The following is a 16,237-nucleotide window of genomic DNA, read 5'->3' as shown; positions in this document are numbered from 1 at the left end:
AAAAACTGCTGTTATTTCTCTCACTCAGAAGTAATAGTGATTCCCCTGAAGTTAAAGAGCAATTTAATTCAGTTGTGGACAGAATTGTGTATTATATGACACCTGGCTTTTGGTATCAAAATTTGAAATATGAAAAGAAACCTGGTATGAGAAAACAAACCTTCCAAAAAACTTAAAACCACCATGACTACAAGGATGCTATTATACTTATTTTTTTAGATTTAAAAAAAAATGCCTTAAGGAAAAATTTCTCATTTTAACACTTCTAAAAATAGAACTGTTGGTCTTGATTCAAAGCTAATTTTGAACTGTAAGAGAGTAATCATTAAAGTGAATTAAAAAATAATATGGATAACATAGTCTCTGTAGTTATAACCAATTTTGTTGTTTGATAGAGGTTCCCAAATGTAAGTTCGGTAACCAGTGCACTTGAAGAAACTGATGCATTTGTTAAAAACACAAAATCCTGAGTTCCCACAGTACTTTCTAAAAAACTCCGCAGGTAACTATAGCCCTCACGTAATTTTAAGCACCATTGAGTAAATTTCAACATTTCTTCCCTCCATTTGCTCATGTGTACTTGAGAAGAATCATCAAATAATTTTTTCACAGGCAGGAGAAATAAATCAAGAGAGATTAAAATTAGTGTTAATGATCATAATTGCAATGCTGAACAAAAGCCCAGCTCTGTATGTCTGTGTTGGCATGGTCATTGCAGGTGGGCAGGAAGTGAAAGGCTTTGTAATCATGGAATTAGCTTTACTCTGGGGCTGGGAAGGTTTCACTTAAAAAGCATATATGTCTCCTGGCTACTACTAGTGAAAATGAGAGCTGGAAAAAAGGAGGCAGCAGGAAACATGTGGAAGATTTTGAGAGGAAAGAGACAAGGAAGAAAAAACCTTGTTCTTTCCAACAGGGAAATGCTAATGTAGTATTCTTTTTTTCTGAAAGAAGATATTAAAACACGGAATCACAACTATTAGGGAGCAAGAGTATATGAATTTACATAATAAATCCAAAATGAAGTTGTGAACTCAAGATTATAAGAGAAATGATGACAAAAAAAAAAAATACTCTTACCAAAGGTAGTATGGGAGTCCAAAGCATTTAACTGAAACAGCTAAAAACAAAGGTTACCATATTTCATAATTGAGCTGGAGAGTGGAGAGTGGAATACAACTAACCCCAAACTATTTAAACACTATACACCGTGTCTAAGTGCCAGTCCTTGTCTTGGATTAGGTTGATAGTTTGTCATCACACTCTGAGCCCTCCTGCAGATGAGGTTTCCTCTGATGCCAGCAACAAATAGAGTCATCTAATTAATATGATCCAATATTAAGAGACTCAGAAAAACTCTACAGGAAGGAGCACAAAAACATTATTGCTCATTTAAAAATGTCCTTAAGGCTAGATGCCAAAAGAAATAATGTCCTTTCCCTACATCACACCAAAAAGTAAGGAGAGTGCAGTTTTAGGGAGAGTCATGGGTAAGAATGGGGGAAAAAAAGAATGTCTTCTCTCTGCTCTAAATAATTTCTAGCACAGAGAAGGAAAACCCTAGCCCATCAATTTGTAGCTTGTGAAGGCTTCCATTAAGTGATGAATTCTTCGAAAAGCACCAGATTTTGCTTGCTTTATAAATCAGCAGTAGTGTCCTTGTGTCTGTACTTTTTCTTCCATTGCTAGCTAATACGCTGCCATTTGATACTCACACTGGAGATGCATTCCTGGTAACCATCCACTTTTTCATGAGAAATCATTAGAGCTGCGATGTAAAAACCTACCTTGATTACAAACAGGTGCATTTTTCCCTGCTGCTAATATAAAATAAATGTCATACATTCTACTAGTTTTTCTTGCCCAAAGAGTTGATATTAAGGAGCCATTAGGAAAACTCAAATCATGGATCATTATTCATTCAACAGTCAAAAAAAAATCTATGTGTTAGATGCTATTATCACATGCTGAATGCTAGTTATAATGATCCCATTAAATCAGATATGATGAATAGTTCATGAAGTCTGAATTTATGTTATTTCTGAAACTTCTGTTTATATATATATATATTTTTTTTTTTTTTCCTGGAAATAATGGTCCAAGGCCTGAGCTGCCTGGGGGCTTTGCTGCTTTTTTCCACAAGATTTCTTTGATTCTAGCTCCAGGGAGTTATAGTTTTCTATTCAGACACAGAAGACAGAAAAGGTCACCTCACAAACACTGTTAAGAGGCCATTGTTTCTTTGCCTCCTTAAAGCAGAGGTTGATAATGAACAAGAAATCTTTTTGAAAGAAAAAAAGAGCTGACCTAAAAGCCTTTCAGGGTCCCTCCCATACCTCATTGATTATGTTCATATTGCTTGTTCCATTCTTATTGTAATCACCGTATCTCCAGTACTTTGTCTGGAGGATGTAACCACTGTGTAATATCAAAAGGAGTCAATTAAAATGATTTTTTTTAAAGCTACTTCATGAAGCAGCAGCTTTTTGTTTAGTACTGTCAGCCCAAGAACAAATGAAGATTCAATGATGGTTCATCTGGGTAGGATGCTAGTGAAACTTGGAAATCTTTAGTCAAGGCACAGGCTTTCCACATTGCCAGCTTATCAAATATTGCTGCAAAGGATAACACACCCAGGAAGCCCTAATACAGAAACTATGCTTCTGGACAAAAAGAGAAGAAATGTATTTGCCATAATATTGGCAGGCATACTGTGGGACTCCTAAGAAAAGTGAATGAAGCCACAGGATACAGTGGTTACAAAGAAACTGAAACCCTAATCAAGAGAAAATGAAGACACCAGTGTGAATTTCCAAAGAACAGTGCACATAAGAAATATACAAACAACCTTCTGGCAGGTAACAAATTAGCAGAGGATGCAAAGACTCCAGGAGAAAAGAAGGAAAACAGGAAATACTAAGGAAAGATAAAATAGTTCTAAAACAAAGAATGTCTCACCCACCAGTTCTGCAAGAATTAAGTCATTAGCCCCTGTCATCACTGACATACTGACTGAGGATGAAAAACACAATGAGGCACTCAGTGCTTTGGAAAAACAGGCCCCTTAGTTAGTTAGATGTATATGTCAGGAAGGGTTTTACGAACCCAGATTCCTGCATCTTCCCATACATGGAAAAGCACTAAAATCATTAACTTGAGATATCTGTTCTTTGTGACTAACGCTGATCATTTACCAAGATGTATACTTGGTTACACATACTTTCTTGCCAAAAATTATACATATATTGGCTTCTCCCCTACCCCTTTAGACAGTTTTCTCAGAGGTTCTAAGAGGTGGTCTCTTGGACTATAGTCCTCAGTAAGGCCCCTGACTAAAATTTAAGCTCTCAACTTTTATGTGGTGTGTTTTCCTTTAAATCAGCATAAGCAATGATGAATATTTGAGAGAGGGTTTAATCGTAACCAAATTTCAAATTTCAAAACTGTCCCTTCTATATTTGATGTCTGGCGCACACACACAGTGAAACATCACCTATATAATCCTTGATATAAATTAGGGACTAAAATCGTTACTATATGAAGGTAGTATGTATTGACACAAAAGTAATAAATGATCGCTACCATAAAATGTATTCATGAATGAAATGAGAGAAGTTAATTGAGTCAAGCTGTTGTACTCCATGAAGAAAATCAGGATGAGAAAGTCATAGACTCTGAGCTAAAGAGGAAATTCTGAGTCACCTTGTTCAGCTCTCTAGGCTTAAGCTGCAGGTGTCACAATCAACTGCTGACACTTATGAGTGATAGACTTCCTATAACAGTTTTGCCTCAAATTGTAATTAGAAAGTTGACTTTTGTTAAACTCTCTCAGATATGCAATCCCTACCCAACCCTTGAAGGGGAAATATAATTAAAAATAAAATCTATCCCTAGCTCAGAAGTCATTTCCACAAAGGTAGTTGAGTGAAAAAACACTTTTATTATTGAAAAAGCATTAAATCATAATATGATGCGCATGACAGGCAATTTGCTAAAAGATTGCAAAAACGGAATGAAATCTCTACCTTCTAAGTAGCCATGTAGACATAGCTTGAAGGGGAGCAGAATATGCCCCCAAAATATATCTCTTTGGCAGAAAGAGTTTAGGCTGATTATTTTTAAGAAACAGCAAAGAAAGAGCTCTGAAAACCAAGAAGTTTATAATAGACATTTACACTTAGAAGGCAGATCTTCATTTGTAAGGGTGTCTCCCTCTGTACCTTGAAGAAAAGGATATATAAACCTCTAGAAAGTCTTATCAATAGAGAAGGCATGGACTTAAACCTGCATTAAAACCATACCCTTGTCAACCACAAATTGGCACTTGTCATGGGTGCTTGCCATCTACCCCTGCTGCTGCTGCTGCTGCTGCTGCTGCTAAGTCATTTCAGTCGTGTCTGACTCTGTGCGACCCCATAGATGGCAGCCCACCAGGCTCCTCTGTCCCTTGGATTCTCCAGGCAAGAACACTGGAGTGGGTTGCCATTTCCGTCTCCAATGCATGAAAGTGAAGAGTGAAAGTGAAGTCGCTCAGTCATGTCCAACTCTTAGCAACTCCATGGACTGCAGCCTACCACGCTCCTCCATCCATGGGATTTTCCAGGCAAGAGTACTGGAGTGGGTTGCCATTGCCTTCTCCGCCATATACCTCTACAAGGGTTAAATCTTTTGTTGCTGCAGTTGCTGACCTCAAACACCCTCTCCAGGAGCTCAGGGTGGAGAGTAGAAATGAGGCATGCTGTGCTCTGGGACAGAGCATATCTTCAGACAGTTAGATATTCTCAGGATCTGATTTTATGAGCCCAATTCTTGTGTCTCCTCATATCTAGAAAAGCACTAAGATCCTTCATGGTGACAACTGTTTCTCATGACTAACAGAAGCTTCACAAGACTAGCAGAAACTTTCTAAAAACATAAATGTGCTTAACTGCATGCATTCCCTGTTTACCAAAATCAAATATACACTGTCCTTCCCTCCTACCTCTTTGGAATAGTTTCTCAGAGCTATCTGAGGTGTTTTCTCCTGGGCTGCAGTCTTCATATTGACCTGAATAAAACTTAACTCACACCTATCATGTCATACATTTTTTTTTTAAGTCAGCACCCTTAATCAACTACACTTCAATAAAATTTAAAAAAAAACATACCCTTGATTATTATATTCTCCCTAGTAACATTTCAGAAGTAGCTTCTCCTTTCCCCCAACATCATCTTTTCTCTTTAGCTAGAGATGGTATTTAAGGTAGTGGCTTGGGCCATTTTGAGAAGTGTCTCAATCTTTCTGGTATCTCCCATACATACTGGAGCTAGACAAGTTAATAAACTGGTTTTTTCCCCCTGTTAATCTGTCTTTGATTAGAGGAGGGGTGTCAGGCAATAATCTAGAAGAGTAGGGGGAGATTTATCTTCCCTCCCCCATAAACTCTTGACACACAAGTTTTCAAGAGAGACACAATTAGCCTCAAGTAAGAGGACTTCACAATATCATTTGTCACACACTGTTTTTTCTAACTTTGCCTGGCAGTTGGAGTGACCATCTGTGTTAGTTGACTAGCATTCTCCAGAGGGAAAACTAACTTCTTACATCTTTATAACAAGAGATAATTTTGCAAGGTAAGCAAAGTGCCCCTCTTCTACAGAAAGTGGGAGATGTGGGGGCTATCTCCAATATTAAAATTTTGAGAATGGTTCCTACCTCCCAGAGAGTCATCCCCAATGAAAAGACATTCCAAACTTTCTGACAAAAGGCCTAGCAATTCTTCAAAAGGATTTATATACATTTCGAAGACAGGAGAAAGTACAAATTTTCTAAAGGAAATAATTTCAGAAAAAAGAGGGGAGAGAAATCTTTCCTTATTTTCAATATGGAGAATTAAGCCTCTTCTTTTGAATTTGTATTTGTCCTCACATTCTCTAGACACCTTACTCTTCCTGTACTACTATTCTGAATTAGCTCAGCCCTTCACCTGCTGAGCTTCCTTCTAAAGTCCATGGATGGTGTTCAGAGGATCCATGAACATCCTGAAATTTTTTTTGAATGTGTTTTTTAATGGGTAAAGGATTCATAGCACTTAGTATTTTCATATTGTGTGTTGTCAAGAAGTTTCTCTACATGTTTAGTCATCTGCTAGAATTCTTTGTCCACTTCCTAACATATTTCTGATATCACTTTCCTAAACCTTTTACAAGAGAAGATCCTCCTTTTCCTACCCTCTATGTATACAATCCAACATTCTCTTGGTTCCCTGTTGCCAACTGTAGCCCATTCTTTTGCAAATTTCCTTTAATCATTTACCTTTTGGTCTGTGAAATCCAGTTGTCTATGCTACCCTTTTCAACCATTCTGCTCACAATCCACAGAGATACATTCATCCATGTTATAATAGTAGGTAACAAAAAATAAATACAATGATGAGCTGGATTTAATAATTCCTTAACCTATTCTTAACAAGGGTTTCCTTTGTGGCTCAGCTGGTAAAGAATCCACCTGCAATGTAGGAGACCTGGGTTTGATTCCTGGGTTGGGAAGATCCTCTAGAGAAGGAAAAGGCCTACCGGCTCCAGTATTCTGGCCTAGAGAATTCCATGGACTGTATACTCCACAGGGTCTCAAAGAATCAGACATGGCTGAGTGACTTTCACTGAACTTACTCTGCACCAGAGGCTTTCAATTCTATATATTTGTATAATGGTTCAGATGGACATAATCTGGATCTTGCTTCTGCCTTTACATAATTTAACATTTACATTTAACTCTCTAATCACATTCTTTTATATGACAACCTTGTCATCCCTCTGTTCTCTTGAGTTCACCATTCAGAATGCTCTCGCAACTACTGATCGAGCTTTGTACTTTTAGTTTTCTGCTCTACTGCTGCTGCTGCTTCTTCACCCAAATAAGTGAAAGTTTCTCAGTCGAGTCTGACTGTTTGAGACCCCATGGACTATACACTCCACGGAATTTTCCAGGCCAGAATACCGGAGCGGGTAGCCGTTCCCTTCTCCAGGCGACCTTCCCCTCCCAGGGATTGAAACCAGGTCTCCTGCATTGCAGGTGGATTCTTTACCAGATGAGCCACCAGGGAAGCCCAAATAAGCTCAGATTTGACCTATCACCCCCTTACAACAAGCAACCAAACAAAACTTTGCTTTATTCTTATGTCTATTTTTTGTTCAAAATAACTTTTCTGAGTCCCCATTCTATGCAAAATAAATGTCAAGTTGTTTTTTTTTTTTAATGATCTTTTGCATCTTAGCTCTGATTACCTTTTCCAACTTAATTTCAACTCACTTCTCTTATACTTTATTTATATTATAATCCTTGTCTGAATAAACCAATCACTTTAATTCTCCCATACCATTCTGTATTATACCTTTTTATGAACAGAACATCTCTTTCTCTTTTAAACCTCTTTCATGTGATACTTTTGGGTTTTTTTTTAAAATTTCTCTACCATGGGCCTGGCCAGGTCAATGGACTTCACGTATAGGTAGATCATCACATTTTCCATCTATTTTCTTTTCCTCTGTTTTCTTTCCATTCCAAACTAATCTTCTAAGTCCCTATCTGGAATACCTTAGACATTGCTTAAAATTTACTTTCTTTATTTCATAAATAATATAACCCTCTACCATCTAATGCCAATCTATTTTTCCAGTAATATCCATTTAACTCATATAAAATTGTCAAATTATTTTATTCTTTGTTGCAGAAGCATAACTCTCCACTCCTACTTTGTTCATAATTCCTTATTCTATATGCTTCATATTTCTAAATTCAAAGATAATTCAAAGGTCAATTTCATCTCACATCCTCCTTGACTTCCAAGTCATCTTCCCTGACTACCATAGCTTAATGTGACTTATCCTTTCTGTGATTTACAATTCAGTAAGCCTTACCTCTCATACTTTGTTCTTGTGCTCTTCTGTATATGTAATCACCATTTAGTGATGAAGAAAGCTCACATTTTATGAAAAGCATAATTCAACAACAGGCTTCTCTTGTGGCTCATGGGTAAAAGAAACTGCTTGCCAATGAAAGAGACGTGAGTTTGATCCTTGGCTCCAGAAGATTCCCTGGAGAAGGAAATGGCAACCCACTCCAGTATCCATTATAAGTGTGTAAGTTGGTCATTTGTCTACTTATTGTATTGTTATATAGTTAATGAAGAGAAGTAAAGATGTGTGTGGCTCATTTAGAGAGATCACTTTTGAAAACATCACCATCTGGTAAGCTTCAGAGTTGGCAGTCTGTAAACAATGAGAATCTGGAAGAAGCTGCAAAGAAATGACAGTTTTAACTAGCTCTCTGGAAACAATGTGTTACTCTGCAAAATAAAATTATGTTTGACCTGAGTATATTGATTTTAATTTATAGGTAACATAACAAAACTTTACCTAAGAGATATTCATTGTGTCAACAGGGCCTCCTGGTCCTTATTCATTGTTTTAGAAAGTCATGGAAACTGATGGTTGATATCACTATATACTCATTTTATATTTCTCATCTGTTTTTTTCTCAGAAATTCATTATTTCATCTTATTATTCCATAAACATTTCATATTCATCTCCAAAGCACCCCAGTTTCTTGATTCACACCTCCATGATTCCATTTCTCTGACTTCACTCCTGTCTTAAAGGAAAAATAGTCCCTCTCCTTCCCTAAGTTAGCTTGTACTTTGGTTCCATTTCTCATTAGTCTCTTCCCAAACCTGAAGTCATCAGCAGATGAAACTATTTTCATTTAACACTGTCTTTTCCTACTTCTACATTAGGACAAATATACAAACCAAGATCTTTAAAGTACTGTTCTTTCAATTTCTCTTTCTCACCAAAACTCTCAGAAAAAAGTTGAAACAGAGCATGTATCTCAGCACAATTGTTGAATGATTATGACTCTTTTTGGCCATGCTGCTGCTTGTGGGATCTTAGTTCCCTGACCAGGGATCAAACCAGGGCCCTTGGCAATGAAAGTGGAGTCCTAACCACTGGACCCCTGGGGAATTCCATGTGTGGCTTTGAACAGGCCATGTAACCTACCTGAGTTATTTTTATTTTTATTTTTATTTTTATCTCACATAATATTGCAAGCTAAAAAGAAGGAACACCTAATTCAATATTTATTTCTTTTGCAAATGAATCTAAAATATTTCTAGGCAAAATCTCTTTATCTAGACTTGCAAGTGCAACAATCTGCTTGTCAGACTGCAGAATTTCCTGTCTCCCCTATTTCATTCAAAGGCCCACTCTTCTTAAGACCATTTCAAAATCATGTTTTCTTTTCCCTACCCGCTGTTATGCAATTAGTCACTAGGTCTAAGTGATTCTCCCTTTCTCTCTTCAGACATGATTTGAATAGTCTATTCAATGATAACAATAGTTTCTAAAAGTCTTTTTTTCACTTCTAATCAGCTCTTTTTCCAGTTCATCTCTAACTCATATTTTAACTGCATAAATCCTTAAAATCTTTCAATTGCATGCCAGTGACAACCAAAATAAATTAAAATTGATCATTCCTTCAATATGATCTGACATTCAGGCTCATATTCTGCCCTTAATTTTTTAAGGGCAGTCAAATGGAGCCCTTTTTAACCTCTTTTGGATATGCATGTGCTCAGTTGCTCAGTTGTGTCTGACTCTTTGCAGCCCCATGGACTATAGTGTGCCAGGCTCCTCTGCCCGCAGGATTTTTTTCAGATATGAATACTGGAGTGGGTTGCCATTTCCTCCTCCAGGGGACACTGCCTCCCTAGGGACTGAACCCGTGTCTCCTATGTCTCCTGCATTGGCGAGAGGATCCTTTACCACTGAGCCCCTTTGAATATACCCCTTACTGTTAGCCACTGGGTCTTTGCTCCAACCCTTCTCTCCTTCTAGACTTTTTCATTATTCATCCAACTGCAGAAATACAACTATATGCTGATTTTAACATCCTCTTCTTTGTAGCCAGAAAATAAACAAACAAAAAAGACTTTTCTTTTCTGAATACACTGATATTGCATTCCATCCCATTAGTGACCTACCTTCTCAGACAATAATAATGGGTTAAATATGAAATTTCCACCTCTTCAGCTACAACACATGTACCCTTAAAAAGATCAGACAGGGGGCTTCCCTGGTGGCCCAGATAGTAAAGAATCTGCCTACAATGCAGGAGACCTATCCCCTAGAGAAAGAAATGGGTAACAACTCCAATAATCTTGCCTGGAGAATTCCATAGACAGAAGAGCCGAGGTCACAAAGACTTGGATATAGCTAGAGACTAACACTTTCACTAATTCTATTTATTTAGTATCTTTTGAAGTAGACAGTAAATATTTTCCCATGGATAAATGTTGAGAATAAACACAAAATCCAATCGGTGGTAGTGTGTGTCTGTGTGAGTGTGTGTGTGTGTGTGTGTGTGTGTGTATATATATATACATATATATATACACACAGATATTGTAAAACAAAGAATTCTTGCACACCAACCAGTTCTATAAGGATCAAGTCCTTAGCCACTGCAGTGACTGACCTACAGCATACCCTAAAAAGAATTCAGGGTGAAGAATAGGATATGACACTCTGAGCTTTGAGAAAACAGATTCTTAGTTATAGTTCAAGAAAAAAAAAATTATAAACCCAGATGTCTGCATCTTCCCATACATAGAAAAGCACTAAAGTCATTAACTGAGATATCTGTTTCTTATGACTAGCAATAACCTTCTATCTAGATGTATGCTTGACCGTGTGTATTTTTTGGTCAAAATTCTCTCTATATACACACACACACACATATAGGACATATATATATATATATATATATATATGACTGTTTGGAACAGATCCTGAAAGCTTCCTTCTGGGCTGTAGTCCTCAGTATGGTCCCCAAATAAAACTGAAACTCACACCTCTCATATTGAGTGTTTTTCTTTCTGTTGACAATATAGACATAGACACAAAAATAAACAAAAAATTTCCAGTTAATGAATATTAATCTACATAAACACATTCTCTTAAATATGTCTTTACAATGATCTTCCTGAGAGCCCAGTTGTCAGAGATTTCACTGGTCAGAGTGTAGACTATAAATCATTTAAGTAGAAGGATATTTTAGAAATGACATTATCCAATCCATTAATTTTGTAGATGGTGAAACAGATGCTGAAAGGTATTAAAGGACTTCTGAGTCTGCTTCTATATTTTCTGTTCAGTTAAGCATTTCTATTTACTCTGTGCCTAAACCTTTTTAGAGTAGGATCTGTTAATTAGGTAATAAGGGCTTATTCCCCAAATTAGAATGATTTTCTCTAGTCTGGCAAATAAATAGAAAATTGTTTCCTCTTTGATTTTTAGCTATTAGTAAGCAAACACTTTCCCCACTGATTTTCTTCCTGCTTTTCTCATAGCCAATCAGGAAACTTCAGGGTTAATTAAGTAAATAGGACAAATTACAAAGTCCTTCAGTCAACAGTAGGTGAGTTCAGAAGTATTATAGCTTTTTTTTTTTCTTGAAATGATTCCTGATCTACACATTCACTTTTTAACTGACAACAAACATGTGATTCCTAGAAATGTCCATAATTGGCTTGGTCTTATATAAGGGAAAAGAAGGATATGAAACTGAACTGGGGATTTGTGATACAGAGAGGCAAAACTTGACATTCCCAAATTTCTATGCCGTGCATATTATTCCAAACTGAAAGCAATTAAGGCCCAAAAGATTCAGGAAGACACTTAGACCTCCTCATTAATAGCCCTAAAAATAATTGTACAGAGAACCTGTTCCCAGAATAGAGATATCACCAGAGGTATCTGCAAAGAATAAGGGCCAGTGTGGTGAGGAAAGTTCTATACAAGTCCTAAAGATCAGCATCCACTCTGTGCCCCATTGTCTCTGCAGGGCCAGCAAACACATGTTCATCAAACATGTGCTTTTCCTTCTGCATGTCAATTGCCTTCCTCCCCATTGAAGTTCCAAAGCCACTATCTCCAACATCCTCTTCTGTTCTCAGATAAAAATGGTAGTTAAGGTGAGGGCTTCAGCCATTTTGGTCAAATAGGGAGTAGTCAAACAGGAGATGGCAAGAGTGAACGTCAAGATTTTAGGAATCAGTGAACTAAAGTGGACTGGAATGGGTGAATTTAACTTAAAGGATCATTATATCTACTACTGTGGGCAAGAATGCCTTAGAAGAAATGGAGTAGCCATCATGGTCAACAAAAGAGTCCAAAATGCAGTACTTGGATGCAATCTCAAAAAGACAGAATGACCTCTGTTCATTTCCAAGGTAAACCATTCAACATCACAGTAATCCAAGTCTAGGCCCCAACCCATAATGCTGAAGAAGCTGAAGCTGAATGGTTCTATGAAGACCTACAAGACCTTTTAGAACTAACACCCAAAAAAGATGTCCTTTTCATTATACAGGACTGGAATGTAAAAGTAGGAAGTCAAGAAAAACCTGGAATAACGGGCAGATTTGGCCTTGGAGTACACAATTAAACAGGGCAAAAGCTAAGAATATTGCTAAGAGAATGCACTGGTCATAATAAACACCCCAAGGAGATCAACCCTGGGATTTCTTTGGAAGGAATGATGCTAAAGCTGAAGCTCCAGTACTTTGGACACCTCATGCGAAGAGTTGACTCATTGGAAAAGACTCTGATGCTGGGAGAGATTGGGGGCAGAAGGAGAAGGGGACGACCCAGGATGAGATGGCTGGTATCACGGACTCAATGGACGTGAGTCTGAGTGAACTCCGGGAGATGGTGATGGACCGGGAGGCCTGGCGTGCTGCGATTCATGGGGTCATAAACAGTCGGACACGACTGAGGGACTGAACTGAACTGAACTGATAACAACACAAGAGAAGACTCTACACATGGACATCAAAAGAGGGTCAATACCAAAATCAGACTGATTATATTCTTTGCAGCCAAAGAGGTAGAAGATCTACACAGTCAGCAAAAACAAGACTGGGAGCTGACTGTGGCTCAGATCATGAACACCTTATTGCCAAATTAAGACTTAAATTGAAGAAAGTAGGAAAAACTACTAGACCATTCAAATATGACCTAAATCAAATTCTTTATACAGTAAAAGTGACAAATAGATTCAAGGGATTGGATCTGATACACAGAGTGCCTAAAGAACTATGGACAGAGGTTCATGACACAGGGGGGCAGGAATCAAGACCATCCCCAAGAAAAATAAATGCAAAAAGGTAAAATGGTTGTATGAAAAGGCCTTTCAAATAGCTGTGAAAAGAAGAGAAAAGAAAGGCAAAAGAGAAAAGGAAAGATATACCCATTTGAATGCAGAGTTTCAAAGAATAGCAAGGAGAGATAAGAAAGCCTTCCTCAGTGAAAATGCAAAGAAATAGAGGAAAACAATAGAATGTAAAGACTAGAGATCTCTTCAAGAAAATTAGAGATACCAAGGGAACACGTCATGCAAAGATGGGCACAATAAAGAACAGAAATATTATGAACCTAACAAGCAGAAGATATTAAGAAGAGGTGGCAAGAATACACAGAAGAACTGTTCAAAAAAGATCTTTATGATCCAGATAACCATGATGGTGTGATCACTCACCTAGTCAGACATCCTGGAATGTGAAGTCAAGTGGACCTTAGGAAGCATCACTACAAACAAAGCTAGAGGAGGTGATGTAATTCCAGTTGACCTATTTCAAATCCTAAAGGATGATGCTGTGAAAGTGCTGCACTCAATATGCCAGCAAATTTGGAAAACTCAGCAGTGGCCAGAGGACTGGAAAAGGTCAGTTTTCATTCCAATCCCAAAGAAAGGCAATGCCAAAGAATGCTCAAACTCCTGCACGATTGTACTCATCTCACATGCTAGCAAAGTAATGCTCAAAATTCTCCAAGCCAGGCTTCAGGAATATGTGAACTGTGAGCTTCCAGATGTTCAAGGTGGATTTAGAAAAGGCAGAGGAAACAGAGATCAAAATGTCAACATCCATTGGATCATCAAAGAAGAAAGAAAGTTCAAGAAAAACATCTACTTCTGTTTAATATCTATGCCAAAGGCTTTGATTGAGTGGATCACAATAAATTGTGGAAAATTCTTCAAGAGATGGGAATATCAGACCACGTGACCTGCCTTTTGAGAAATTTGTATGCAGGTCAAGAAGGAACAGTTATAAGTGGACATGGAACAACAGGCTGGTTCCAAATACAGAAAGCAGTACATCAAGGCTGTATATTGTCACCCTGCTTATTTAACTTATATGCAGAGTACATCATGAGAAACGCTGGGCTAGATGAAAGACAAGCTGGAATCAAGATTGCTCGGAAAAATATCATTAACCTCATATATGCAGATGACACCAGCCTTATGGCAGAAAGTGAAGAAGAACTAAAGAGCCTCTTGATGAAAGTGAAAGAGGAGAGTGAAAAAGTTGGCTTAAACTCAATATTCAGGAAACTAAGATCATGGCATCTGGTCTCATCACTTCATGGCAAATAGATGGGGAAACAGTGGAAAGAGTAGCTGACTTTATTTCCTTGGGCTCCAAAATCACTGCAGATGGTAATGGCAGCCATGAAATTAAAAGACGCTTGCTCCTTGGAAGAAACGTTATGACCAACCTATCATTAAAAAGCAGAGACATTACTTCACCAGGAATGGTCTGTCTAGTCAAAGCTATGGTTTTTCCAGTAGTCATGTATGGATGTGAGAGTTGTATATAAAGAAAGCTGAGCACCAAAGAATTGATGCTTTTAAACTATGGTATTGGAGAAGACTCTTGAGAGTCCCTTGGACTGCAAGGAGATCCAACCAGTCCACCCTACAGGACATCAGTCCTGAATATTCATTTGATGGAATGATGCTGAATCTGAAACTGCAATATTTTGGCCATCTGATGGGAAGAACTGACTTGTTGGAAAAGACCCTGATGCTGGGAAAGATTGAAGGCAGTAGGAGAAGTGGACGACAGAGGATGAGATTGTTGGATGGCATCACAGACTCAGGGGACATGAGTTTGAGTAAGGTCCAGGAGATGGTGATGATCAGGGAGGCCTGGCATGCTGCAGTCCATGGGGTTGCAGAGAGTCAGACACAACTGAGCAAATGAACTGAACTGAACTGAACTGAACTCAGCCATTTTGGTGAGTTACTCAATTTTCCTGGGTGTCCCCCATGTATTGTTGCTTTTTAGTCACCAATTTGACTGTTTGCAGCCCTATGGACTATAGTCCATCAGGCTTCTCCGTCCATTGGATTTCACAGGCAAGAATACTTGAGTGGGTTGCCATTTCTTCTCCGGGTCCCCCATGTATACTTGTTATTAAACTTTTCTGTAATGCTTTAACTGTCTCTTGTCAATTTAATTCTTCAACCTGCCAGAACAACCAATAGGGGGAGAGGAAACTTTCCTCCGCCTAACAGTGGGGAATTAGAAGTCAAACCCAGGGTTGGTCCATGACACTGTCTTCTAGACAGAAGCAGTCCTCAGTATCAGGTTTCTCAGACACTTAGGAAGAGAAGAGTCTTTCAAGATGAGGTACAGGATTTGAGAAGCTCCTTAACTGAATAGAACAGATAAGGATAAAAAGAGAGAGAGCGTTAGAACTGAAGTGGACCAAAACTTGCAAGAGGAGGTGGGGTGCTCTATGACCCATAGCAACCTGGCTTCATATACTCAAGGGTATAAGACATATCCATGTTATGAGAACCTGAAGGGAAGGTAGGGTTTGGTAAAGTCATTGACCAGAAACTGTGTAATAGATGACAATATTAAATATTGCTGTTGTTGTTTGCTTGCTAAGTATGGTTCTTTTATGACACCATGGACTGTAGCCCACCAGGCTTCTCTGTCCATGGGATTTCCCAAGCTAGAATACTGAAGTGGGTTGTCATTTCCTTCTCCAGGGTATCTTCCTGACCCAGGGATTGAACCTATGTCTCCTGCATTGCAGGTAGATTCTTTCCCACTGAGCCATCAGGTCACTCAATAAATATTTGTGATTAATTGAATTCTAAATTGTCTTATTTTATTAGAATATTTGACTTATCTGAGGTTTGGGTATCAAAAATACATGACTCTGATTCCCAGAGGCATCATTCATCATCTATTTGGCATTGGGGATATTAGCTAATTTTTCTAGCACTCCTTTCTCCTCTGCAGATGACATTTACTAAGACCTACTTCATTTGATTGTTTTGAGGATTTAATAATATAAAATATGTCATTGTTAACTTACTCTCTGGCATGGAATTTCTGA

This window comes from Oryx dammah, unplaced genomic scaffold, assembly GCF_014754425.2.
Source record: "Oryx dammah isolate SB20612 unplaced genomic scaffold, SCBI_Odam_1.1 HiC_scaffold_4, whole genome shotgun sequence".
NCBI lineage: Eukaryota > Metazoa > Chordata > Mammalia > Artiodactyla > Bovidae > Oryx > Oryx dammah.
The sequence above is the reverse complement of the archived record's forward strand: the minus strand, read 5'-3'. Positions refer to the sequence as shown.